Source organism: Rattus norvegicus, chromosome 3 (assembly GCF_036323735.1).
Source record: "Rattus norvegicus strain BN/NHsdMcwi chromosome 3, GRCr8, whole genome shotgun sequence".
Lineage (NCBI taxonomy): Eukaryota > Metazoa > Chordata > Mammalia > Rodentia > Muridae > Rattus > Rattus norvegicus.
Window position 1 is genome coordinate 24335543 of NC_086021.1, and position 15541 is coordinate 24351083.

General features: G+C 38.0%; 1 pseudogene; it reads right to left on the bottom strand.

The window, feature by feature from the left end:
• Arhgap20-ps2 (Rho GTPase activating protein 20, pseudogene 2) overlaps window positions 1–15541 on the bottom strand; it is a 77228-nt pseudogene continuing 61687 nt past the window's right edge.

The following is a 15541-nucleotide window of genomic DNA, read 5'->3' on the forward strand; positions in this document are numbered from 1 at the left end:
AGCTTGGTTTTAGATAGTTCTAGACGGTGAAATGCATACCTTTCTATATACAAAAGAGGTGGGTTTCCCAATATGAATCGCACATTCTTTGGCGAATTCTGTTCGTTCCAAGCAGGAAGAGCTTGTAGGAAGTTGACTTTGAAGATAAACACACAGCTACTGTTTCGCAAAGTGAATTCATATTACTTGTCGAATAAGCTTAAATTCAGTGGTTCTAGATGGTAAAAAGCATTCTTTTCTATATAGACAAAATATGTGTTTCCCAGTCTGAATCGGACATTCTTTGGCGAATTCTGTTCGTTCCAAGAGGGAAAAGCTTGTAGGAAGTTGACTTTGAGGACAAACACACAGCTAGTGTTGCGCCAACTGAATTACCATTACTTCTCGAATAAGCTTAGTTTTCAGTGGTTCTAGACAAGAATAATCATTCTTTTCTATGTAGACAAGATGTGCATTTCCCTTTCTGAATCAAACATTCTTTGGAGAATTCTGTTCCTTCCGAGCGGGAAAAGCTTGTAGGAAGTTGACTTTGAAGATAAACACAGAGCTACTGTGTCACAAAGTGAATTGATGTTACTTGTCGAATAAGCTTAAATTCAGTGGTTCTAGATGGTAAAAAGCATAATTTTCTATATAGACAAAATATGTGTTTCCCAGTCTGAATAAGACATTCTTTGGCGAATTCTGTTCGTTCCAAGAGGGAAAAGCTTGTAGGAGGTCGACACTGACGATAAACACACAGGGAGTGTTATGCCAAGTAAATTGCTGTTACTTGGCAAATAAGCTTAGTTTTAAGTGGTTCTAAACGGTAAAAAACATACTTCTCTATATGTCAAAGACGGGCGTTTCCAAGAATGAATCGCACATTCTTTTGCAAATTCTGTTCATTCAAAGTGGGAGAAGCTTGTAGGAGGATGACTTTGAAGATAAACACACAACTAGTGTTTCACACTCTGGATTGCTCTTACTTGGCGAATAAGCTTAGTATTAAGTGGTTCTAGACAGTAAAAAGCATCCATTTCTACATAGACAAAACGTGCGTTTCCAAGTCTGAATCGCACATTCTTTGGCGAATTCTATTCGTTCCAAGCGGGAAAAGCTTTTAGGAGGTCGACATTGACGATAAACACACAGCTAGTGTTTCCCCAAGTGAATTGCCGTTACTCTCGAACAAGCTTACTTATAGGTGGTGCTAGATGAGAAAAATCATTCTTTTCTATATAGACAAGATGTGCATTTCCCTTTCTGAATCAAACATTCTTTGGAGAATTCTGTTCGTTCCAAGCGGGAAAAGCTTGTAGGAAGTTGACTTTGAAGATAAACACACAGCTACTGTTTCACAAAGTGAATTGATGTTACTTGTCGAATAAGCTTAAATTCAGTGGTTCTAGATGGTAAAAAGCATACTTTTCTATATAGACAAAATATGTGTTTCCCAGTCTGAATAAGACATTCTTTGGCGAATTCTGTTCGTTCCAAGAGGGAAAAGCTTGTAGGAGGTCGACACTGACGATAAACACACAGGGAGTGTTATGCCAAGTAAATTGCTGTTACTTGGCAAATAAGCTTAGTTTTAAGTGGTTCTAAACGGTAAAAAACATACTTCTCTATATGTCAAAGACGGGCGTTTCCAAGAATGAATCGCACATTCTTTTGCAAATTCTGTTCATTCAAAGTGGGAGAAGCTTGTAGGAGGATGACTTTGAAGATAAACACACAACTAGTGTTTCACACACTGAATTGCTCTTACTTGGCGAATAAGCTTAGTATTAAGTGGTTCTAGACACTAAAAAGCATCCATTTCTACATAGACAAAACGTGCGTTTCCCAGTCTGAATCGCACATTCTTTGGCGAATTCTATTCGTTCCAAGCGGGAAAAGCTTTTAGGAGGTCGACATTAGCGATAAACACACAGCTAGTGTTTCCCCAAGTGAATTGCCGTTACTCTCGAACAAGCTTACTTATAGGTGGTGCTAGATGAGAAAAATCATTCTTTTCTATATAGACAAGATGTGCATTTCCCTTTCTGAATCAAACATTCTTTGGAGAATTCTGTTCGTTCCAAGCGGGAAAAGCTTGTAGGAAGTTGACTTTGAAGATAAACACACAGCTACTGTTTCACAAAGTGAATTGATGTTACTTGTCGAATAAGCTTAAATTCAGTGGTTCTAGATGGTAAAAAGCATACTTTTCTATATAGACAAAATATGTGTTTCCCAGTCTGAATCGGATATTCTTTGGCGAATTCTGTTCGTTCCAAGCGGGAAAGTTTGTAGTATGTTGACTTTAAAGATAAACACACAGCTAGTGTTTTGCAACGTGAATTACTGTTAATTGGTGAATAAGCTGGGTTTTAGATAGTTCTAGACGGTGAAAAGCATACCTTTCTATATAGACAAGCGGTGGGTTTCCCAATATGAATCGCACATTCTTTGGCGAATTCTGTTCGTTCCAAGAAGGAAGAGCTTGTGGGAAGTTGACTTTGAAGATAAACACACAGCTAGTGTTTCGCCAAGTGAATTGCTGTCACTTGGCAAATGAGCTGAGTTTTAAGTGGTTCTAAACGGTAAAAAACATACTTCTCTATATGGAAAAGACGGGCGTTTCCAAGTATGAATCGCACATTCTTTTGCAAATTCTGTTCATTCAAAGCGGGAGAAGCTTGTAGGAGGATGTCTTTGAAGATAAACACACAACTAGTGTTTCACACACTGAATTGCTATTACTTGGTGAATAAGCTTAGTTTTAAGTGGTTCGAGACAGTAAAAACCATCCGTTTCTACATAGACAAAACGTGCGTTTCCCAGTATGAATCGCACATTCTTTGGCGAATTCTATTCGTTCCAAGCAGGAAAAGCTTTTAGGAGGTCGACATTGACGATAAACACACAGCTAGTGTTTCGCCAAGTGGATTGCCGTTACTTTTCGAATAAGCTTAGTTTTAAGTGGTTCTACACGAGAAAAATCATTCTTTTCTATGTAGACAATATGTGCATTTCCCTTTCTGAATCAAACATTCTTTGGCGAATTCTCTTCGTTCCAAGCGGGAAAAGTTTGTAGTATGTTGACTTTGAAGATAAACACACAGCTACTGTTTCGCAAAGTGAATTCATATTACTTGTCGAATAAGCTTAAATTCAGTGGTTCTAGATGGTAAAAAGCATTCTTTTCTATATAGACAAAATATGTGTTTCCCAGTCTGAATCGGACATTCTTTGGCGAATTCTGTTCGTTCCAAGAGGGAAAAGCTTGTAGGAAGTTGACTTTGAGGACAAACACACAGCTAGTGTTTCGCCATCTGAATTGCCATTACTTCTCGAATAAGCTTAGTTTTCAGTTGTTCCAGACAAGAATAATCATTCTTTTCTATATAGACAAGATATGCATTTCCCACTCTGAATCAAACATTCTTTGGCGAATTCTGTTCGTTCCAAGCGGGAAAGTTTGTAGTATGTTGACTTGAAGATAAACACACAGCTAGTGTTTTGCAAAGTGAATTACTGTTACTTGGTGAATAAGCTTGGTTTTAGATAGTTCTAGACGGTGAAAAGCATACCTTTCTATATAGACAAGAGGTGGGTTTCCCAATATGAATCGCACATTCTTTGGCGAATTCTGTTCGTTCCAAGAAGGAAGAGCTTGTGGGAAGTTGACTTTGAAGATAAACACACAGCTAGTGTTTCGCCAAGTGAATTGCTGTTACTTGGCAAATGAGCTGAGTTTTAAGTGGTTCTAAACGGTAAAAAACATACTTCTCTATATGGAAAAGACGGGCGTTTCCAAGTATGAATCGCACATTCTTTTGCAAATTCTGTTCATTCAAAGCGGGAGAAGCTTGTAGGAGGATGTCTTTGAAGATAAACACACAACTAGTGTTTCACACACTGAATTGCTATTACTTGGTGAATAAGCTTAGTTTTAAGTGGTTCGAGACAGTAAAAACCATCCGTTTCTACATAGACAAAACGTGCGTTTCCCAGTATGAATCGCACATTCTTTGGCGAATTCTATTCGATCCAAGCAGGAAAAGCTTTTAGGAGGTCGACATTGACGATAAACACACAGCTAGTGTTTCGCCAAGTGGATTGCCGTTACTTCTCGAATAAGCTTAGTTTTAAGTGGTTCTACACGAGAAAAATCATTCTTTTCTATGTAGACAATATGTGCATTTCCCTTTCTGAATCAAACATTCTTTGGCGAATTCTGTTCGTTCCAAGCGGGAAAGTTTGTAGTATGTTGACTTTGAAGATAAACACACAGCTAGTGTTTTGCAAAGTGAATTACTGTTACTTGGTGAATAAGCTTGGTTTTAGATAGTTCTAGACGGTGAAATGCATACCTTTCTATATACACAAGAGGTGGGTTTCCCAATATGAATCGCACATTCTTTGGCGAATTCTGTTCGTTCCAAGCAGGAAGAGCTTGTAGGAAGTTGACTTTGAAGATAAACACACAGCTACTGTTTCGCAAAGTGAATTCATATTACTTGTCGAATAAGCTTAAATTCAGTGGTTCTAGATGGTAAAAAGCATTCTTTTCTATATAGACAAAATATGTGTTTCCCAGTCTGAATCGGACATTCTTTGGCGAATTCTGTTCGTTCCAAGAGGGAAAAGCTTGTAGGAAGTTGACTTTGAGGACAAACACACAGCTAGTGTTGCGCCAACTGAATTACCATTACTTCTCGAATAAGCTTAGTTTTCAGTTGTTCTAGACAAGAATAATCATTCTTTTCTATGTAGACAAGATGTGCATTTCCCTTTCTGAATCAAACATTCTTTGGAGAATTCTGTTCCTTCCGAGCGGGAAAAGCTTGTAGGAAGTTGACTTTGAAGATAAACACAGAGCTACTGTTTCACAAAGTGAATTGATGTTACTTGTCGAATAAGCGTAAATTCAGTGGTTCTAGATGGTAAAAAGCATAATTTTCTATATAGACAAAATATGTGTTTCCCAGTCGGAATAAGACATTCTTTGGCGAATTCTGTTCGTTCCAAGAGGGAAAAGCTTGTAGGAGGTCGACACTGACGATAAACACACAGGGAGTGTTATGCCAAGTAAATTGCTGTTACTTGGCAAATAAGCTTAGTTTTAAGTGGTTCTAAACGGTAAAAAACATACTTCTCTATATGTCAAAGACGGGCGTTTCCAAGAATGAATCGCACATTCTTTTGCAAATTCTGTTCATTCAAAGTGGGAGAAGCTTGTAGGAGGATGACTTTGAAGATAAACACACAACTAGTGTTTCACACACTGAATTGCTCTTACTTGGCGAATAAGCTTAGTATTAAGTGGTTCTAGACAGTAAAAAGCATCCATTTCTACATAGACAAAACGTGCGTTTCCCAGTCTGAATCGCACATTCTTTGGCGAATTCTATTCGTTCCAAGCGGGAAAAGCTTTTAGGAGGTCGACATTGACGATAAACACACAGCTAGTGTTTCCCCAAGTGAATTGCCGTTACTCTCGAACAAGCTTACTTATAGGTGGTGCTAGATGAGAAAAATCATTCTTTTCTATATAGACAAGATGTGCATTTCCCTTTCTGAATCAAACATTCTTTGGAGAATTCTGTTCGTTCCAACGGGAAAAGCTTGTAGGAAGTTGACTTTGAAGATAAACACACAGCTACTGTTTCACAAAGTGAATTGATGTTACTTGTCGAATAAGCTTAAATTCAGTGGTTCTAGATGGTAAAAAGCATACTTTTCTATATAGACAAAATATGTGTTTCCCAGTCTGAATCGGATATTCTTTGGCGAATTCTGTTCGTTCCAAGCGGGAAAGTTTGTAGTATGTTGACTTTAAAGATAAACACACAGCTAGTGTTTTGCAACGTGAATTACTGTTACTTGGTGAATAAGCTGGGTTTTAGATAGTTCTAGACGGTGAAAAGCATACCTTTCTATATAGACAAGCGGTGGGTTTCCCAATATGAATCGCACATTCTTTGGCGAATTCTGTTCGTTCCAAGAAGGAAGAGCTTGTGGGAAGTTGACTTTGAAGATAAACACACAGCTAGTGTTTCGCCAAGTGAATTGCTGTTACTTGGCAAATGAGCTGAGTTTTAAGTGGTTCTAAACGGTAAAAAACATACTTCTCTATATGGAAAAGACGGGCGTTTCCAAGTATGAATCGCACATTCTTTTGCAAATTCTGTTCATTCAAAGCGGGAGAAGCTTGTAGGAGGATGTCTTTGAAGATAAACACACAACTAGTGTTTCATACACTGAATTGCTATTACTTGGTGAATAAGCTTAGTTTTAAGTGGTTCGAGACAGTAAAAACCATCCGTTTCTACATAGACAAAACGTGCGTTTCCCAGTATGAATCGCACATTCTTTGGCGAATTCTATTCGTTCCAAGCAGGAAAAGCTTTTAGGAGGTCGACATTGACGATAAACACACAGCTAGTGTTTCGCCAAGTGGATTGCCGTTACTTCTCGAATAAGCTTAGTTTTAAGTGGTTCTACACGAGAAAAATCATTCTTTTCTATGTAGACAATATGTGCATTTCCCTTTCTGAATCAAACATTCTTTGGCGAATTCTGTTCGTTCCAAGCGGGAAAGTTTGTAGTATGTTGACTTTGAAGATAAACACACAGCTAGTGTTTTGCAAAGTGAATTACTGTTACTTGGTGAATAAGCTTGGTTTTAGGTAGTTCTAGACGGTGAAATGCATACCTTTCTATATACACAAGAGGTGGGTTTCCCAATATGAATCGCACATTCTTTGGCGAATTCTGTTCGTTCCAAGCAGGAAGAGCTTGTAGGAAGTTGACTTTGAAGATAAACACACAGCTACTGTTTCGCAAAGTGAATTCATATTACTTGTCGAATAAGCTTAAATTCAGTGGTTCTAGATGGTAAAAAGCATTCTTTTCTATATAGACAAAATATGTTTTTCCCAGTCTGAATCGGACATTCTTTGGCGAATTCTGTTCGTTCCAAGAGGGAAAAGCTTGTAGGAAGTTGACTTTGAGGACAAACACACAGCTAGTGTTGCGCCAACTGAATTACCATTACTTCTCGAATAAGCTTAGTTTTCAGTTGTTCTAGACAAGAATAATCATTCTTTTCTATGTAGACAAGATGTGCATTTCCCTTTCTGAATCAAACATTCTTTGGAGAATTCTGTTCCTTCCGAGCGGGAAAAGCTTGTAGGAAGTTGACTTTGAAGATAAACACAGAGCTACTGTTTCACAAAGTGAATTGATGTTACTTGTCGAATAAGCTTAAATTCAGTGGTTCTAGATGGTAAAAAGCATAATTTTCTATATAGACAAAATATGTGTTTCCCAGTCTGAATAAGACATTCTTTGGCGAATTCTGTTCGTTCCAAGAGGGAAAAGCTTGTAGGAGGTCGACACTGACGATAAACACACAGGGAGTGTTATGCCAAGTAAATTGCTGTTACTTGGCAAATAAGCTTAGTTTTAAGTGGTTCTAAACGGTAAAAAACATACTTCTCTATATGTCAAAGACGGGCGTTTCCAAGAATGAATCGCACATTCTTTTGCAAATTCTGTTCATTCAAAGTGGGAGAAGCTTGTAGGAGGATGACTTTGAAGATAAACACACAACTAGTGTTTCACACACTGAATTGCTCTTACTTGGCGAATAAGCTTAGTATTAAGTGGTTCTAGACACTAAAAAGCATCCATTTCTACATAGACAAAACGTGCGTTTCCCAGTCTGAATCGCACATTCTTTGGCGAATTCTATTCGTTCCAAGCGGGAAAAGCTTTTAGGAGGTCGACATTGACGATAAACACACAGCTAGTGTTTCCCCAAGTGAATTGCCGTTACTCTCGAACAAGCTTACTTATAGGTGGTGCTAGATGAGAAAAATCATTCTTTTCTATATAGACAAGATGTGCATTTCCCTTTCTGAATCAAACATTCTTTGGAGAATTCTGTTCGTTCCAACGGGAAAAGCTTGTAGGAAGTTGACTTTGAAGATAAACACACAGCTACTGTTTCACAAAGTGAATTGATGTTACTTGTCGAATAAGCTTAAATTCAGTGGTTCTAGATGGTAAAAAGCATACTTTTCTATATAGACAAAATATGTGTTTCCCAGTCTGAATCGGATATTCTTTGGCGAATTCTGTTCGTTCCACCGGGAAAGTTTGTAGTATGTTGACTTTAAAGATAAACACACAGCTAGTGTTTTGCAACGTGAATTACTGTTACTTGGTGAATAAGCTGGGTTTTAGATAGTTCTAGACGGTGAAAAGCATACCTTTCTATATAGACAAGCGGTGGGTTTCCCAATATGAATCGCACATTCTTTGGCGAATTCTGTTCGTTCCAAGAAGGAAGAGCTTGTGGGAAGTTGACTTTGAAGATAAACACACAGCTAGTGTTTCGCCAAGTGAATTGCTGTTACTTGGCAAATGAGCTGAGTTTTAAGTGGTTCTAAACGGTAAAAAACATACTTCTCTATATCGAAAAGACGGGCGTTTCCAAGTATGAATCGCACATTCTTTTGCAAATTCTGTTCATTCAAAGCGGGAGAACCTTGTAGGAGGATGACTTTGAAGATAAACACAAAACTAGTGTTTCACACACTGAATTGCTATTACTTGGCGAATAATTTTAGTTTTAAGTGGTTCGAGACAGTAAAAAGCATCCATTTCTACCTACACAAAACGTGCGTTTCCGAGTCTGAATCGCACATTCTTTGGCGAATTCTATTCGTTCCAAGCGGGAAAAGCTTTTAGGAGGTCGACATTGACGATAAACACACAGCTAGTGTTTCGCCAAGTGGATTGCCATTACTTCTCGAATAAGCTTAGTTTAAAGTGGTTCTAACGAGAAAAATCATTCTTTTCTATGTAGACAAGATGTGCATTTCCCTTTCTGAATCAAACATTCTTTGGAGAATTCTGTTCGTTCCAAGCGGGAAAAGTTTGTAGGAAGTTGACTTTGAAGATAAACACACAGCTACTGTTTCACAAAGTGAATTGATGTTACTTGTCGAATAAGCTTAAATTCAGTGGTTCTAGATGGTAAAAAGCATAATTTTCTATATAGACAAAATATGTGTTTCCCAGTCTGAATCGGACATTCTTTGGCGAATTCTGTTCTTTCCAAGAGGGAAAAGCTTGTAGGAGGTCGACACTGACGATAAACACACAGGGAGTGTTATGCCAAGTAAATTGCCGTTACTTGGCAAATAAGCTTAGTTTTAAGTGGTTCTAGACAAGAATAATCATTCTTTTCTATATAGACAAGATATGCATTTCCCACTCTGAATCAAACATTCTTTGGCGAATTCTGTTCGTTCCAAGCGGGAAAGTTTGTAGTATGTTGACTTTGAAGATAAACACACAGCTAGCGTTTTGCAAAGTGAATTACTGTTACTTGGTGAATAAGCTTGGTTTTAGATAGTTCTAGACGGTGAAATGCATACCTTTCTATATACACAAGAGGTGGGTTTCCCAATATGAATCGCACATTCTTTGGCGAATTCTGTTCGTTCCAAGCAGGAAGAGCTTGTAGGAAGTTGACTTTGAAGATAAACACACAGCTACTGTTTCGCAAAGTGAATTCATATTACTTGTCGAATAAGCTTAAATTCAGTGGTTCTAGATGGTAAAAAGCATTCTTTTCTATATAGACAAAATATGTGTTTCCCAGTCTGAATCGGACATTCTTTGGCGAATTCTGTTCGTTCCAAGAGGGAAAAGCTTGTAGGAAGTTGACTTTGAGGACAAACACACAGCTAGTGTTGCGCCAACTGAATTACCATTACTTCTCGAATAAGCTTAGTTTTCAGTGGTTCTAGACAAGAATAATCATTCTTTTCTATGTAGACAAGATGTGCATTTCCCTTTCTGAATCAAACATTCTTTGGAGAATTCTGTTCCTTCCGAGCGGGAAAAGCTTGTAGGAAGTTGACATTGAAGATAAACACAGAGCTACTGTGTCACAAAGTGAATTGATGTTACTTGTCGAATAAGCTTAAATTCAGTGGTTCTAGATGGTAAAAAGCATAATTTTCTATATAGACAAAATATGTGTTTCCCAGTCTGAATAAGACATTCTTTGGCGAATTCTGTTCGTTCCAAGAGGGAAAAGCTTGTAGGAGGTCGACACTGACGATAAACACACAGGGAGTGTTATGCCAAGTAAATTGCTGTTACTTGGCAAATAAGCTTAGTTTTAAGTGGTTCTAAACGGTAAAAAACATACTTCTCTATATGTCAAAGACGGGCGTTTCCAAGAATGAATCGCACATTCTTTTGCAAATTCTGTTCATTCAAAGTGGGAGAAGCTTGTAGGAGGATGACTTTGAAGATAAACACACAACTAGTGTTTCACACACTGAATTGCTCTTACTTGGCGAATAAGCTTAGTATTAAGTGGTTCTAGACAGTAAAAAGCATCCATTTCTACATAGACAAAACGTGCGTTTCCAAGTCTGAATCGCACATTCTTTGGCGAATTCTATTCGTTCCAAGCGGGAAAAGCTTTTAGGAGGTCGACATTGACGATAAACACACAGCTAGTGTTTCCCCAAGTGAATTGCCGTTACTCTCGAACAAGCTTACTTATAGGTGGTGCTAGATGAGAAAAATCATTCTTTTCTATATAGACAAGATGTGCATTTCCCTTTCTGAATCAAACATTCTTTGGAGAATTCTGTTCGTTCCAAGCGGGAAAAGCTTGTAGGAAGTTGACTTTGAAGATAAACACACAGCTACTGTTTCACAAAGTGAATTGATGTTACTTGTCGAATAAGCTTAAATTCAGTGGTTCTAGATGGTAAAAAGCATACTTTTCTATATAGACAAAATATGTGTTTCCCAGTCTGAATAAGACATTCTTTGGCGAATTCTGTTCGTTCCAAGAGGGAAAAGCTTGTAGGAGGTCGACACTGACGATAAACACACAGGGAGTGTTATGCCAAGTAAATTGCTGTTACTTGGCAAATAAGCTTAGTTTTAAGTGGTTCTAAACGGTAAAAAACATACTTCTCTATATGTCAAAGACGGGCGTTTCCAAGAATGAATCGCACATTCTTTTGCAAATTCTGTTCATTCAAAGTGGGAGAAGCTTGTAGGAGGATGACTTTGAAGATAAACACACAACTAGTGTTTCACACACTGAATTGCTCTTACTTGGCGAATAAGCTTAGTATTAAGTGGTTCTAGACACTAAAAAGCATCCATTTCTACATAGACAAAACGTGCGTTTCCCAGTCTGAATCGCACATTCTTTGGCGAATTCTATTCGTTCCAAGCGGGAAAAGCTTTTAGGAGGTCGACATTAGCGATAAACACACAGCTAGTGTTTCCCCAAGTGAATTGCCGTTACTCTCGAACAAGCTTACTTATAGGTGGTGCTAGATGAGAAAAATCATTCTTTTCTATATAGACAAGATGTGCATTTCCCTTTCTGAATCAAACATTCTTTGGAGAATTCTGTTCGTTCCAAGCGGGAAAAGCTTGTAGGAAGTTGACTTTGAAGATAAACACACAGCTACTGTTTCACAAAGTGAATTGATGTTACTTGTCGAATAAGCTTAAATTCAGTGGTTCTAGATGGTAAAAAGCATACTTTTCTATATAGACAAAATATGTGTTTCCCAGTCTGAATCGGATATTCTTTGGCGAATTCTGTTCGTTCCAAGCGGGAAAGTTTGTAGTATGTTGACTTTAAAGATAAACACACAGCTAGTGTTTTGCAACGTGAATTACTGTTAATTGGTGAATAAGCTGGGTTTTAGATAGTTCTAGACGGTGAAAAGCATACCTTTCTATATAGACAAGCGGTGGGTTTCCCAATATGAATCGCACATTCTTTGGCGAATTCTGTTCGTTCCAAGAAGGAAGAGCTTGTGGGAAGTTGACTTTGAAGATAAACACACAGCTAGTGTTTCGCCAAGTGAATTGCTGTCACTTGGCAAATGAGCTGAGTTTTAAGTGGTTCTAAACGGTAAAAAACATACTTCTCTATATGGAAAAGACGGGCGTTTCCAAGTATGAATCGCACATTCTTTTGCAAATTCTGTTCATTCAAAGCGGGAGAAGCTTGTAGGAGGATGTCTTTGAAGATAAACACACAACTAGTGTTTCACACACTGAATTGCTATTACTTGGTGAATAAGCTTAGTTTTAAGTGGTTCGAGACAGTAAAAACCATCCGTTTCTACATAGACAAAACGTGCGTTTCCCAGTATGAATCGCACATTCTTTGGCGAATTCTATTCGTTCCAAGCAGGAAAAGCTTTTAGGAGGTCGACATTGACGATAAACACACAGCTAGTGTTTCGCCAAGTGGATTGCCGTTACTTTTCGAATAAGCTTAGTTTTAAGTGGTTCTACACGAGAAAAATCATTCTTTTCTATGTAGACAATATGTGCATTTCCCTTTCTGAATCAAACATTCTTTGGCGAATTCTGTTCGTTCCAAGAGGGAAAAGTTTGTAGTATGTTGACTTTGAAGATAAACACACAGCTACTGTTTCGCAAAGTGAATTCATATTACTTGTCGAATAAGCTTAAATTCAGTGGTTCTAGATGGTAAAAAGCATTCTTTTCTATATAGACAAAATATGTGTTTCCCAGTCTGAATCGGACATTCTTTGGCGAATTCTGTTCGTTCCAAGAGGGAAAAGCTTGTAGGAAGTTGACTTTGAGGACAAACACACAGCTAGTGTTTCGCCATCTGAATTGCCATTACTTCTCGAATAAGCTTAGTTTTCAGTTGTTCCAGACAAGAATAATCATTCTTTTCTATATAGACAAGATATGCATTTCCCACTCTGAATCAAACATTCTTTGGCGAATTCTGTTCGTTCCAAGCGGGAAAGTTTGTAGTATGTTGACTTGAAGATAAACACACAGCTAGTGTTTTGCAACGTGAATTACTGTTAATTGGTGAATAAGCTGGGTTTTAGATAGTTCTAGACGGTGAAAAGCATACCTTTCTATATAGACAAGCGGTGGGTTTCCCAATATGAATCGCACATTCTTTGGCGAATTCTGTTCGTTCCAAGAAGGAAGAGCTTGTGGGAAGTTGACTTTGAAGATAAACACACAGCTAGTGTTTCGCCAAGTGAATTGCTGTCACTTGGCAAATGAGCTGAGTTTTAAGTGGTTCTAAACGGTAAAAAACATACTTCTCTATATGGAAAAGACGGGCGTTTCCAAGTATGAATCGCACATTCTTTTGCAAATTCTGTTCATTCAAAGCGGGAGAAGCTTGTAGGAGGATGTCTTTGAAGATAAACACACAACTAGTGTTTCACACACTGAATTGCTATTACTTGGTGAATAAGCTTAGTTTTAAGTGGTTCGAGACAGTAAAAACCATCCGTTTCTACATAGACAAAACGTGCGTTTCCCAGTATGAATCGCACATTCTTTGGCGAATTCTATTCGTTCCAAGCAGGAAAAGCTTTTAGGAGGTCGACATTGACGATAAACACACAGCTAGTGTTTCGCCAAGTGGATTGCCGTTACTTTTCGAATAAGCTTAGTTTTAAGTGGTTCTACACGAGAAAAATCATTCTTTTCTATGTAGACAATATGTGCATTTCCCTTTCTGAATCAAACATTCTTTGGCGAATTCTGTTCGTTCCAAGAGGGAAAAGTTTGTAGTATGTTGACTTTGAAGATAAACACACAGCTACTGTTTCGCAAAGTGAATTCATATTACTTGTCGAATAAGCTTAAATTCAGTGGTTCTAGATGGTAAAAAGCATTCTTTTCTATATAGACAAAATATGTGTTTCCCAGTCTGAATCGGACATTCTTTGGCGAATTCTGTTCGTTCCAAGAGGGAAAAGCTTGTAGGAAGTTGACTTTGAGGACAAACACACAGCTAGTGTTTCGCCATCTGAATTGCCATTACTTCTCGAATAAGCTTAGTTTTCAGTTGTTCCAGACAAGAATAATCATTCTTTTCTATATAGACAAGATATGCATTTCCCACTCTGAATCAAACATTCTTTGGCGAATTCTGTTCGTTCCAAGCGGGAAAGTTTGTAGTATGTTGACTTGAAGATAAACACACAGCTAGTGTTTTGCAAAGTGAATTACTGTTACTTGGTGAATAAGCTTGGTTTTAGATAGTTCTAGACGGTGAAAAGCATACCTTTCTATATAGACAAGAGGTGGGTTTCCCAATATGAATCGCACATTCTTTGGCGAATTCTGTTCGTTCCAAGAAGGAAGAGCTTGTGGGAAGTTGACTTTGAAGATAAACACACAGCTAGTGTTTCGCCAAGTGAATTGCTGTTACTTGGCAAATGAGCTGAGTTTTAAGTGGTTCTAAACGGTAAAAAACATACTTCTCTATATGGAAAAGACGGGCGTTTCCAAGTATGAATCGCACATTCTTTTGCAAATTCTGTTCATTCAAAGCGGGAGAAGCTTGTAGGAGGATGTCTTTGAAGATAAACACACAACTAGTGTTTCACACACTGAATTGCTATTACTTGGTGAATAAGCTTAGTTTTAAGTGGTTCGAGACAGTAAAAACCATCCGTTTCTACATAGACAAAACGTGCGTTTCCCAGTATGAATCGCACATTCTTTGGCGAATTCTATTCGTTCCAAGCAGGAAAAGCTTTTAGGAGGTCGACATTGACGATAAACACACAGCTAGTGTTTCGCCAAGTGGATTGCCGTTACTTCTCGAATAAGCTTAGTTTTAAGTGGTTCTACACGAGAAAAATCATTCTTTTCTATGTAGACAATATGTGCATTTCCCTTTCTGAATCAAACATTCTTTGGCGAATTCTGTTCGTTCCAAGCGGGAAAGTTTGTAGTATGTTGACTTTGAAGATAAACACACAGCTAGTGTTTTGCAAAGTGAATTACTGTTACTTGGTGAATAAGCTTGGTTTTAGATAGTTCTAGACGGTGAAATGCATACCTTTCTATATACACAAGAGGTGGGTTTCCCAATATGAATCGCACATTCTTTGGCGAATTCTGTTCGTTCCAAGCAGGAAGAGCTTGTAGGAAGTTGACTTTGAAGATAAACACACAGCTACTGTTTCGCAAAGTGAATTCATATTACTTGTCGAATAAGCTTAAATTCAGTGGTTCTAGATGGTAAAAAGCATTCTTTTCTATATAGACAAAATATGTGTTTCCCAGTCTGAATCGGACATTCTTTGGCGAATTCTGTTCGTTCCAAGAGGGAAAAGCTTGTAGGAAGTTGACTTTGAGGACAAACACACAGCTAGTGTTGCGCCAACTGAATTACCATTACTTCTCGAATAAGCTTAGTTTTCAGTTGTTCTAGACAAGAATAATCATTCTTTTCTATGTAGACAAGATGTGCATTTCCCTTTCTGAATCAAACATTCTTTGGAGAATTCTGTTCCTTCCGAGCGGGAAAAGCTTGTAGGAAGTTGACTTTGAAGATAAACACAGAGCTACTGTTTCACAAAGTGAATTGATGTTACTTGTCGAATAAGCGTAAATTCAGTGGTTCTAGATGGTAAAAAGCATAATTTTCTATATAGACAAAATATGTGTTTCCCAGTCGGAATAAGACATTCTTTGGCGAATTCTG